The sequence below is a fragment of the Anabrus simplex genome, chromosome 2, assembly GCF_040414725.1.
Source record: "Anabrus simplex isolate iqAnaSimp1 chromosome 2, ASM4041472v1, whole genome shotgun sequence".
Lineage (NCBI taxonomy): Eukaryota > Metazoa > Arthropoda > Insecta > Orthoptera > Tettigoniidae > Anabrus > Anabrus simplex.
Genome location: NC_090266.1, coordinates 1009743731 through 1009757806, shown reverse-complemented (window position 1 = coordinate 1009757806; position 14076 = coordinate 1009743731).

Here is a 14076-nt window from a genome sequence, read left to right as displayed (position 1 = left end):
TCTGGACATTGGGGAGTGAATGTCATTTCATAACCTAAACGTAAACTAAAGATAAAGGTAGGGACCGAACCAGATACACAACAGCTCACGATAATAACTTCTAGTCTTCACTGAACGAGTATTAATGGAGGATGAATTTCTTCAGCCAGGCAACACTTTATTCAGAATTCAGTTATCACAAATTATTCAGCAAGTATTAGGTTTACCGGGCGAGTTGGCCGTGCGCGTAGAGGCGCGCGGCTGTGAGCTTGCATCCGGGATATAGTAGGTTCGAATCCCACTATCGGCAGCCCTGAAGATGGTTTTCCGTGGTTTTCCATTTTCACACCAGGCAAATGCTGGGGCTGCACCTTACTTAAGGCCACGGCCGCTTCCTTCCAACTCCTAGGTATTTCCTATCCCATCGTCGCCATAAGAACTATCTGTGTCGGTGCGACGTAAAGTCCCTAGCAAAAAAAGAAAAGGATTAGGTTTGGACTATTTGAAGGGGCTCTTCATTGCAAGATTCCTTTGTACAACTTTTGCCATGAAATATTCATCACAACATTTATTTCAAATGTAAAAAGTAATGTTATGAATTGCTCATGCACGTATTTGAAAGGAATGTTGTGCTAAATGAGTTACGATTAGGGAACGAAGTATTGTAAAAACACGTTGTCTAGAGCATGCTACAGGTTTAAGGAACGCTGGCTGTAGGATGAAATCAATTGTTTATTACATTGATGTATCTTCGGGTTCGTATGCAATATGAAAGACGACGCGCGATGGCAGCTCCGTTCGTTCGAATTTTAACGTTCACACTTTTACGTGGCAACGCAGTTAGTGGCACTTAGCGTACACAATTAACTTTTAATTAAAATGCTTCATAGTTTTCTAAAAAGGAGAGAATGTAGTAAATCACTTCCTGAAATGTGTATTATACTATACTTGGTTTAGTCACTTAAATATACCGAACATTGTCTTGATTCAAGCATTTTGGTTCTCTGACCAGGCCCCTGTACAACCCTGAGTTGATGTATAACAGGATTTGTGTAACTAGTGGCGTAGCCAATTTCATACATTCGGTGCCTAACGTCATCCCTACCTCCGACACTGGTTATACGAAGGAATCTTCCATTCAAAAGGTTCTTAGAAAGCTTGAAGTATCTCGAGTGCATAATATGTAATAAATGACTGCCATTCAGTTTATTATCAGCCGATTATTATAAATATCCTTTCATAGTAAATAGGCAATCCAGGAAAAAGACTTTTTATTTTAATAGTAAAAATTTATTAACATTTCAAGGCAGCGTGTGAAAGTTATTGTGTTCATTAACCGTTTCTATGCTGTGATTCACGAAATAACTTTTTAAACACATTTGTATTTATAAGCTGAAGATGATGATTGTGGGTTTGAAAAAGTTCCCGTCTAGAATGAGAAGGGTAAAAATTGTGTGGCAAGGTCGTTAAACGAAATGAGGATCTGGGGAAACGGAGAGCTTCTACGTAATTCTGTCGAATCTTTCATATTTGGAGTATCATTACCGCATTCAATCCCAGGATCAATATGAAGTGAAGCACCGTTTTGTGTTTCAGTTATCAAAGTCCTGCTCATCAGAATGTTGTCTGCCTAAAAGGCAATACCAAAAATGGAACGTGGTTTACTTTTTCTATTTCAAATGAAGAGTTAAAAAAGTACTTTTATTACAGCCAGCTGAATGAAGAACATAAAGAAATAAGTTTCCTTCGTTTTGGATTTAAGGTTCTTAAGGGAGCTATTTCGTATCCTACTTGAATGAGATCTATACAGTGAATCTCTTTAATTCTGTCTACTTTTAGCTGAAACATCGTCAAAATGTGTGGATTAGTTAATGTGGGAAGTTATAAATTTTCGCTTCAATGAACGGCTTGTTGAAGTGGTAAACACATCACCCAAATTTTACACCTGTATCTATTGTAGATTCTCGCATATGCATATCACGCATGTTACGCATTTCACAATCTTTGAGTGAGTTATTGTTTGGCTAGGGAATTTTCCAATACAAATGCATGTTCCATCCCGATAGCGTGTTCCATTGTAAGGCACTGCGGGAGGAATTTCAGCAACCAACAATCTCAATGTATTGGTTTATTCCATCATTAAATTTCACAAATAGTCTCATATATCGGTATTTAAACTTCTTATAAATTTTAACTGCGAATTATATGTGTAGACTATTATTGCATTACAAATTGCCAGACCAAAATCAAAAGAAAGCGGAGCAAAATTTAATGAATTATTATACATAAATCCTAAAATAATTATTTCCTTTACAAATTGTTGGTGTATAAATGTATAGTTCTTAAGATGTTACTATTCCTCTAAGGATAATCTTCACAAATTATGAAATTTCAGTGGCTTTCTAATGAAATTAACATGATAATCACGCAAATAATTAACATTTATCGTATACAGTGCAGTATGTGTTTATATTTATTGATTTTATGTTCCGTTTAGTTTATAGAGATCTTTGGGGTGAAAATACACTCCAATATATTATGTACTAGCATTTGCGCGCGTTCTTCGAACGGGAATTTGCATCCCTGTCTTATGATATGTTTAATATGAAGGTATCACTCAGCCCTTTTCGTGAGTTATTTTATGGGCTCTACCATAAAGAAAATGTCTTCCCAGAACTGACCATACAGTTGTCAAAATAAATACCAGTTGCTCATCTCGCATGGATTTTCGTCATCTTCAGCTACTTCACATGCGTGTAGCCAGTGATATGGAATGTACAGTTGTAGGACCTCACAGACTGAAGGAAATGTTCGAAGTTGGCATGCATCATTTTTGGCCGAGAAATTTGGGATACAGATGAGTCAATCAGATGATCCAATTAATGTTTTGCCATACAAATAGAAAATTCTTGCCCATTCGTGCTTCCGTTAGAGATCTAACTTCAGGTACTCTCATTGATGAGAGGGTTATATGCTAATGCAATTGATTGCATTTAACATCATGGGGCAGTAAGGTACCTACAGTAACTTCTGTTGGGTTTAGGTTTAAATATTCTATCAATTGCAAGTTTTGCTCTATCTCCTTGTAAAAGTTTGTGATATCCAAGAACGGTCTCTGTCATGTATTAGTGAGATGGCCTTCTTTCCTATTTCTGCTGCACAATCTGTATTCCGTTTGCCGACGTATAATTAAGTTGTTGTTCTGCTAAAGGCAGGAAATATTTCTCATTGGTTTGGTTCTCTCGTTTAAATGAAATAACCTTTCTACCAGTTTTATTGAACCCATCAAACGATATTTCACTTAATCGGTATTATCTAATCCTATGAGAGCAGAACTTCGGGTGCTAGGGGTATTTTACGCCCAGTCGGTTTGTCTCCTGATACTAAACCAGAAGTGTATCAAGTTTGGTTGAAATCGCTCCAGTGGTTAAAAGGAGATGTAATACATACGTAGATACATACATATAGCCAATGACATATATATACTATTATTTTTATACTTCACCCCATTTCCATCCCCGCCCAAAGAAGTCCTACGAGTGTCTTACACAACAGTATACTTTTTCCCGATAGTAGGTCATGTGTGTACCAATTTTGGTTGGCAGCTATGCACAAACGTACATGCATAACCTCGCTGCTGTAGAATCCTGGAGCTGACGTTGCCACGGTTGCGGCAGGTCGTTTCTTTATCCAATTCCTATAGCAGGGATAGTGTGGTGCCAATATCTCCATAACGGTTGGTTTTATGGTCTTAAAACATGGTAAATATGCCCGTAGGGCTTACCGAGTTTTGTTCTTTGCATCAATGGGCTTAAAATGAGCTTTGTCGTGTCGTTGTACGACAAATTCGATATTTCTCCTATAGTAGCCTGTTATTTTTTTATCTTCCTCTCGTCGCCCCCCCCCCTCAAATTGGTTTCAAAATAAAATACAGTCCATGTCTTACTGGGATAATATATATTTCCATTAGTAAAATAATTGTTAGAATCGATCCAGTAGTTACTGAGATTAGCCATTACATACAAACAAAGTTTACGTCTTTATATATTAGTATAGATAGTAGAATATTCATCTGTAGTTGTTATGTGTCACTAAGAATTTTTGGTGAATATCATGTATTACGCAGCCCCGTGAATTACAAACAGCGACAACAAGAACCATAATAAAATATAAATCTATTTGCAGAACTTCAACTAAGTGTACTTGTTTCGTGAGTTTCATTCCCTTTTGTAACGGTTACAATCATTGAAAGTTAATCGGTGATAAATACAGCCCGAGAGTCTAGAAATGTTATGTACTCAAGGATGTATGGCCCAGCTTGTAATATGTTAATATCCTACTTATTATTCTAGGACTCCATTCATATAATTAGTCCATGAAATAATGAAGTTTGGTGTTCTGTATATATCTTGTCACTTCCAGAGTGTAACAGAGATTCATACCAATACACTTGAATTTAAACTACATGGTGATATTTCAGCATGGCATGAATTACAAACATTATATTCCTTTAGTTTATAAACACGAGTATAGGTTAGCGTACCTTATATATCGGCTATTAATAGAGAACCTGAAAACAGTGATAGAAGAAAATTTTAAGTACCTATTATTTACGAACATGGATAAATGGTAATGAGATATTTCTTGACATTCAAATTTTTGTTGACTCAAATATAATTTCGAAATGAAACTCTCCCATCTCCAAATCCATGTATGAAAACCCACAAACGAAAAGCGAATGTATGAAATTTCCAACTTCAATGATTTTTCGGCTTTCATCACATGGTTTCCTCACACAGTAAGACAATGACCAAGATTCACAGTTCAAGGAAGCGTGTATATTAATTACCCATTATCAATTGAAGGCATGACAAATAATCTAAACACCGCTAAAGTACACGGTGTTACATGATATTAGTAGAGAAACACTAATTGTGTCTTAACCGATGATGCCATTTTCACAGCTTCATGTAGAATAATATGAGAAAGAATTCCATTATTCATCTAGGCCTACATAATATAAAAAATTGTTAGTGGGGAATGAAATTCAAATAATAAATTGCCAGTGGTGGCGTTAGTCTGTACGGAAAGAAAGAAGCGTCTGTGATGATTTCTAGGATGTTTTAAAATTATATAGCACTTTATTGTGATATTTTCTTTCCTATAAATGAAGTGGCCAATCTGAAAATGGCCATTAAATAAATAAATAAATAAATAAATAAATAAATAAATAAATAAATAAATAAGTATATAATTTCATGTGAGGTTCATATTACTGTAATGAGGTAATCTCTGAATTTCATGGAAGAGGCCTTCTAGTACTGGACAACTTAAACAATACATTTTCACTATACCTCGACACTAAACAGTTCTATCAACTCCACACAAATCTGAAAGCTATCATTCTCAACGTATACGGACATAAATGTTCTTTCCATGAGACCTTAAACCAAAATACTTTACTTTTGTAACATGTAGGCTACAAAGTTGCATAATATTATGCAACAATTTGTTCCTTAGTTGGTCTGTCGGCGCTCGTACCATGCGTTTGAACAACGTCTTATTAAAAGCTCATTGTTATTCGTAATCTGATTCGAACTTTTATTCCTGTCCGTGTGGACGAGGAAATGCGAGTCATATTATTCTGTTATTATTATTCAGATTCTACATTGATTGTGAGTGCTGGTTATTTCAATACTTCTCTTCTCAGTCGTATAGTGTTTGTCGTAGGTGACATCTATTCCGGCAAAATTACCGAAACAGTGTGTTGATTGGAATGCTTATTTTTCATAATTAGTTCAGATACATTTTCGGTTGTGTTTTTGTCACTGGTGTATCTGGATTGCTTTCCTTAACCAGGCCAAGACGAAATGATATCGCTATAAGTATGAACACGCTTACCACTACAAGGAATTTGAGGCAAATTTGGAAAGGAGAAACATGACTCGGGATGGTACTGGAGGTTTTGTCACGGGAGAGATAAACTAAGGACCTCAGGACGAGTTCAACAGAAGGACGTACACAAGATCTATTTAGAAAGATCGCCAACATATTGAACCTCACCGACGTGAGCCGCGATCAAAGTAGGTATATAAGATCCGTGATTGCTTCTATTTTTAGGTGCAACTCAGAAACAGATGAAATAGGCTATCGAGTGCCAACCATCTAACAGTTACGATTCTATACTAATAAGTGTTCGTACCAAGCCCCTAGGTGGCTGCTAATATACTTCAAAATCAAGTTGTCTTCAGAAATTACAGCAAAAATCCGTAAGCTTTCACCTCCCTCAGGTGTGTGAGGTGTTGCCTACCACTAGAAAGACGCCATACTTATGGTACGATTGTTATTATTATTTTTATTATTATTATTATTATTATTATTATTATTATTATTCTGAATTTGTATTACGTAAATTTCAATTACTGCATTATGAGATATTTATATTCATGAATAGTCACAATGTTGTACTGATAATAAAACACCACAACATCGCCATGCTCTACAACATATATATATATCTGAATCAAATTGTGTGGAAAGTCTGCAACGCAGATGCAAAATGATATGACTTTTAGGAAATATCTAGCAGTGGAGTAACATTTAACAGAGGCAAAGTCATATTATTGACGTAATATACAAGGTCTGGGTTCCACAAGCGTCAAAACTTCAAGTCTGTACATAAATCTTTTACGCATTAAGGTTACTGTACATCCCAGTAGGGTAACCACAGAGTGAGGCGTACTTTACCATAGACAAGCAACTTTGACATTTAAGACTTTGAGTAAATTATTACTGTACAGTACATTCGATCACGGCAAAGTGCTAGATGCAGTGGTACACCATTTGGAATACGACTCATCTTCCTGCAGACGTAAACTCCGTAATAGGATTGCGTTATGAAACGAGCCGTGCATAGCAAACAAGACAGATCATTCCATACATACAGTAGTAGGGTTGTAGAAATATTAAAAACGTGAAGTGTGTAATATCTTTGTACATTGACTTCGTAAGCAGAGTAATAAAAATTACTCATTCAATGCTGGTTGAGAAAGACTTTTCAGCTGCTAAATCCTTCAACAGGAACGATTCCATGTCATTGACTCTGAATAAATGTTACGAGCTGGAGCTTACATCTAATCTGTAACTGTCAGATTATTCAGCTGATTAAACTAATTTATGATTAAATAACATTTAGAAAATACCTGAAAAAATAACATTTAACAAAAGATTGTACCTGAAAGAGAAAGAAATTTATTGAAACACATTTGCGATCGATGAAATTAAATTATGGTTTCCTTCTGGGAACTTAATTTTTGAAATTAATTGAAATATGTAATTTAGTGGCCAATTCATTTGTAAATGAAAACGTCCCCAAGATTTCGCAGGACAATTTGTTGCTGTGAATTAGGCCAATCGAAATGTTGTAAGTAGTGATATTTTGAGCAATGTATGTTGTATGTTGGGTATTCAGCCCGAAGGCTGGTTTGATCCTCTACAGCTCCACCAACAGCTGTATTTTGAGTAACGTTAATATATTACATAACATTGACATTAAGAACTGTTTCCAGTCACCGGCAGATATCCAGTCGTTTTATGCGATACACAAGCCTTAATGAACAACTAAGGCAAGAAAAGGAGAGGTGTTAGGAATGGTTAGTGGCCAATTTATTTGTAAAGGAAAACATCTCCAAGATTTCGCAGGATAATTTGTTGCTGTGAATAAGGCCAATCGAAATGTTGTAAGTAGTGTTATTTTGAGCATAATATTGACATTAAGAACTGTTTCCAGTTACCGGCAGATATCCAGTCGTTTTATGCGATATACAAGTCTTAATGAACAACTAAGCCAAGAAAAGGAGAGGTGTTAGGAATGGTTTCTTGAAAGAAAAAAATGGCTAAAGGAAGTAGAGAAACTGGCTCTTTTCTGAGAAATGTAGATTTCAACAGTTTTCAAGATGAAAAATCAGAGTTTGGTGAACCAAAACTGAAAAATTCCTTCCTTCCTGCGCGGCATCCAACTGTTCAACAGGGAAGTGATTCGTCAATGGTATGGGTTTGCATAGCATCTGAAGAATATGAGTAATACAGTATTGTTTTTGGGTAAGTAAATGTGTTCAATATTGTGAGACAGTGGAAGAAGTGATAATACCTTCAGCAACGCACATGCTGGGAGGCAATCTTGTTATTATGAGCGGGACAATACTTTCTGCCACATATCATACGTCTCAACTGAATGGTTTCGTGGATTGGATATGGAGGAACTACCATGGCCAGCATGAGAGGACCTATGGAACTCAACGGCTTGGGAGGTGGAGAAAAAGAAACCAGAAACAAGGATGAAGTGAAGTTTCTAGTCATCAGTCTCTGGCGCTAGGTCACCAGTCACAAGTAAGCTAAGCTGATCGACGTGATACCAGGCTGGAAACAAGCAATACAGAAAGACCGAAGGAGGCCAAACAGATTATTAATGGACTGATACCTCTTCACTGATCATTCTGAAATTGTTGATTAATAAACTAATGAGATAAATTAAAGAATTTTAATCCCTACGGGTGTCCTTAATCTCCTTGCCGACACTATATCGACTCCTCCCACTAAGATCATCGCTACTGAAAGTTTTTGATTTTGAGATCATTCTCATATCATGTACTAAACCTGAGTTCTATCATCTGTAAAATAATTCCACACTGATTTGCAATATATTTTTTTTATTCAGAGTCTAAGAACGTCGTAACAGTTATTAATTAATTCTTTCCGTTTTAGAACATCGTAACTTAAGATAGATATGCAAAATTCTGTAATTTAGGTACTTAAGTGAAAGAGTGGGTCACTATCCTGAACTTCGCCACTGCTAAAGTCAACATAAATAAATAAATAAAAGTATTAAATTCAGTGTTGTTCTATAAAAAGATTCAGTAGAAGTTAAGTTACGATTGTCTTACAGGAAGCATTCAGCACATCCACTCCAAACTGCACGTTAAGGATGGCACTGGTTTTACGCATCTGTCCGCAATGACAAACCAATGTGTTCCAAGTTTCAGTTCTCGATCTTTTGTGAGCTATGCGATCATCGGTTGATTATAGTTTTCATCTAGCAGCTAATAAGAGACATTTCTTGTTACTGAACCCGAAACACAGTGCAGGCGGGAATTTCACCACTACGATGTAACGCAGAATAAAATATTATGATGATTACTGGATGCAGTCTTTTACCCATTATATAATGTATGCAAGGGGCCAATTGATGGTTGATTTAATTTGGAACGTGGCTGCTTATTCAACTCAGTTACCAGGTAAGTGTATATGGATCTGTTCAGCAAGACCAGTCTTGTTTATACGTCAGAAAATTAGTTTTTACCAGCAACAGGTAAGGCTTCCGATTAGAGGAGAAATGTGGAAATCCTATTATTATTATTATTATTATTATTATTATTATTATTATTATTATTATTATTATTATTATTATTATTATTATTATTATTATTATTATTATTATTATTATTAATACCGAAACATCTTGGGTCAGAGGATAAAGAAACGTGAGGCTTGTATAGCTGGACATAACATATACAACACATTAAATTATAAAATGTATATTTATTGAAAAATCATTTATTTTCTTTGGTAGGTATTTGTTTCAAACAATAATAGTGATTTTACAACAATTAATACATTTTAGTACAAGAATACCAGTGAATAATAAAAACAATGAATAAGATTTGAAGCTTAACTTAGTACAGAATCGTGGTGAAATGGATGACATTTTCCAAACAAGTGTTCAGATGACCAATAGGTCTTACAAGAATCGAGTATCTTTGGTACAGAGCGAAACCATGAGATTCTAGCCTGTATGAATTTAGAGTAATCGAACCTAGGACTTTGTTACAAATAAATGAAAGAAGCTGGAATTCCAAGCCAAATTCACACTTAGAGAGGGGAAACAAACCCTCAGAATCTAAGTAGTGACATGTCAGAGGTATGTCGAAGCCTGAACTGTCTTTTTAATTTTCGATGGCCCAAAGGCCCAAGAAGTCTCATGACGTACCTCAACTTACACTTGAGATTTCACATCAGAACAACTCTTACAAGACTTATAAGCTAATCAGCTTATTCACTCGTTACTTTATTCTACAGAAAAGCCACATACAAGTTGTGGATCGGAAGGTCGAGAGGCACATAAACCGAAGCTAATACTAGACGGCCAAGAAATGGAAAAATAAATGGTTAATAGAACGGAGAGCAAAATGAACTGGGATGATGAAGAACCTTAAGCAATCTAGTGACATGACTTACCATAAAATCTAATGGGACAGAAGGCCTGGTAACACAGAGGATAAGCCATACAACAAGGTGATTAAGACCAGAAAGAAATTACAGTTAAATTACGAAACACATGATACCAAATTTAGAGTTAAAAACATAGTCACAAGAAAGCAGAAGTGAATAATGGAAACGAGGGTACACACTCGTATGTCCTTAAATTTGCATAGTCCCCACAAGGGGTTTACACCATATCCGTAGACAGTCTCGAGAACCTACATAATAGACATAACTGAAAATGAGAAAACTCTACATTAAAATTATAGGTAATAGCAGCACGCCCTAAATCTTACATGCTAAATGGGAATGCTGGAATATTACCCTCACCACACATAGAAAAGTTTAAATAATTAAGTAAAGTTCTGCCTGCCTTACTATCGCTACATTGCTGCCACTACCCCAGCCTCGTCCGTCGTCTCCCAGAAGAACACCACACTTTATGTTGCACTCTAGAAGATCAGATCATGACAGATTTATTAGGTTCAAAATACCAATATATGAAGGGACGGGCTAGGTGGTGATTGGTAGAAAATGACGTAAACAGGCAGTAGACTGAAATAAAATGGCGTATGGCTTTTAGTGCCGGGAGTGTCCGACGCCAATTTCGGCTCGCCAGATGCAGGTCTTGTGATTTGACTCCCGTAGGCGACCTGCGCGTCTTGATGAGGATGAAATGAAGATTGAGACAACACACACACCCAGCCCTCATGCCAGCGAAATTAACCAATTATGGTGAAAATTCACGACCCTGCCGGGAATCGAACCCGGGAAAACTGTGACCAAATGCCAGCACGCTCACCATTTAGCCATGGAGCCGGACGGCAGTAGACTGTATGGTTGATAATGACATAAAGAGGTAGTTAGCTGATTGGTTGACAATGACGTCGTCAGACAGAACTGGCAACTTAGAAACAAAAGACGCTCGCCCAGTATAGGGGACGTAATACAAATACAATTCTCAACCAAGTAATCACAATAGTAGTGGCATCTTGTGATGCACCAGTAAATTGAGTGGACATAGTAGATTTCAACTTGTCTCCGTGAGACTTTACCACATTCAGGCATTAAAGGTTTGCCTGGAACTAAGGAGGCGCCATACTACTGTTACAATTATTATTATTATTATTATTATTATTATTATTATTATTATTATTATTATTAGAGACATTATTTTACTATTAATAAATTAAATTTCAGGCTAATATTTAGAGAACGTATTTCAAGTACCAGGGACTCAGACCATCAGAGTAACTGCTCTTCTCCTCTAACTTCAGAGCAACAGATTATAAGTAAAGATACGACGAATATCTTGGGTTTATTAAAAAATCTTGAAGGAGATGGCTTTGAAGCAGTAGGTTGGTAAGAAGATAGTAGAGAAGAGAGTGCAGAAGAAAATGAAAAATCACAGGATAAAAATAAAGAACAAGTAAACCAAACAAGAGGCTTTTACTGACATCAAGGCGAATAAATGTCCAGTTCATAAGAAGTCAGGTTGTTCTAGGAATAATATTGGTGACACCATAGAAACTGCAGAACGAGAAAACTTATTCCCAAACACCGCAAGAAATGAACATTCTACTCCATACTCCAGCCGGAATGAAGATTATGAACAATGGGTTTGGAACGTGACTGGGAACCTGACCCTTAGGAAGGTAGTGGCAAATCGGTGTATACAAAATAGGAACAATTTGAAGAAAATAAGAAAGTTCAGAACCATGGAGTGAAAACCTGTAGTAACAATGATACTGTTTCAACTCGGTGAAATTCACCAGAAAATTATAGGGAAGGAATGTTACAAACAACTCAAGACATATTTTCGGGCAGCGGAAAAGCACAGACCAAAAGTATTGGCAGGTCAACCAACAAATGGAGATCGTGTATAAAGAAAACATGTACTGGTAGGAGGAGTTATGCTAATATCCCCGAATGGAAGTCGGTTAAGGCAAAGAAACGAAAGAACCTGATTTTATAATATGTATGCACCACTACAAAACAAGTAATACCTGCAAAGAAGATGCCACCTGGAAGCGGATCAAATAGCAGTTTTAAATGTCAGTGAAAACTACCAGAAGAACACTGGCTTAGTATTTGTAAAAGAATTGGGAAATTTGGAGACACACATGACAATTAGTGATGGGACATTCGATTCATTTTACTGAATCGATTCATTGGATTCCGTTCACGTTACTGAATCGATACAGTGATCCTATTCACGGCACATTAGTCACCGCTCCTACTGCATCTGTGTAATATGTGTTTGTAAGACAGCAGCAACAGCATTCAGTGCTCGCTGCTGCCATCTGGTCTTCATGCTATGAACTCCTTTCTTAGAAAAAAATGCTAATCACTCTAATACATCGAGGGTTTCCAGCGAAAGGTCTAGTATTAGGAAAGTACCAGCCATGGACTTAATTAAGGTACAGTCCCAGCATTTCCTGGTGTTAAAATGGGGAAACTACGGAAAACCATCTTAATGGCTGCCGACGGTGGGATTCGAACCCACCATCCCCCAAATGCAAGCGCATAGCTACGCGATACTAACCGCACGTCCAACTCGCTCAGTCATTTTTGAAAATATGTACTTTTCTATCAGAAGAGGATTTTTTTAAAAGTCATATTTCGTATAGGCTACCCGATGTGTACAGTAGCCCGCTGGTTTTCTGATTCAACATACTGTTGGTTAAGTTATTGCGTCAGTCGGTTCACTTACTGTCGACATATGATTGAAGTCTTGTGCAACGATGTGACATATGAACTGAGAGAATACTGAGCCGTTCTTCCCAATATAAAACAGGTACTTTTGAGTGGTCATGAGCATGACTCATAATCATAGGGCAGGCTAGAGTCGAGTTTAATTGTAAAATGTCAATTAAGTTATAATACTAAGATTCATTAAACTAATAAAGAGTATAACCTAATAGCCTACCTACTTACTGGCTACTTCAAAATTATGTTTTGACTACCTTTTTAACACTGCAAATATATCCATCTATTACTTAAATCTCCCTGTAAGAAGAGGACAGTGAATGCAAGGGGTATTAATTTCAAATGAACTGAGCTCGAGAGTCCATTATAGCATACGATTCTTTCAGTGTACCATGGCTCTGTATATATTACTTCAGACTAAGTTCGGCTCCTCGCCAATGTCCGGTGTACCGATAATGAACCGTGTGTGTGTCTCACTGATCCGCGACTGCGTACGATTCTTTCGCTGTGCCATGGCTCACTGAATGTCTCGCTGCAGCGGAAGCTCGGCTCTCCGCCAGTGTCCAGTGTGCCGATAAGGAGTCGTGTGTATCTTGTGCCTCACTGACCCGTACTCGTTCACGATTATTTTAGTGTGTTATGGCTCACTATATGTCTCGCTGCAGAGGAAGCTCGGCTCTCCGCCAGTGTCCACTGTGGCGATAAGGAGGCGTGTGTATCTTGTGTCTCACTGAGCCGTGCTCATTCTCGATTCTTTCGATGTGCTATGATTCACTGTCTCGCTGCAGCGGAAGCTCGGCTCCCTGTCAACGTCTAGTGAGTTCGCCACTCAGCACTGTCCGCTGGGAGTAAGTTGAATCGTGTGCCGTGAGCTCGCCGATCATGTGTATCGATTCACTCGGACACTTCAATGAATCGATACACAGCTTCGAATCATGCATTCAGTAGCTAACACTAATGACAATGGGATTTTGTTATAAGGTATGTTTCTAACGAACAAGATTATACAGGGACAGGAATCTAGGAGGAGCTTCTACGTTGCGTGCCACTTTAACAATATGTCAGATGTTC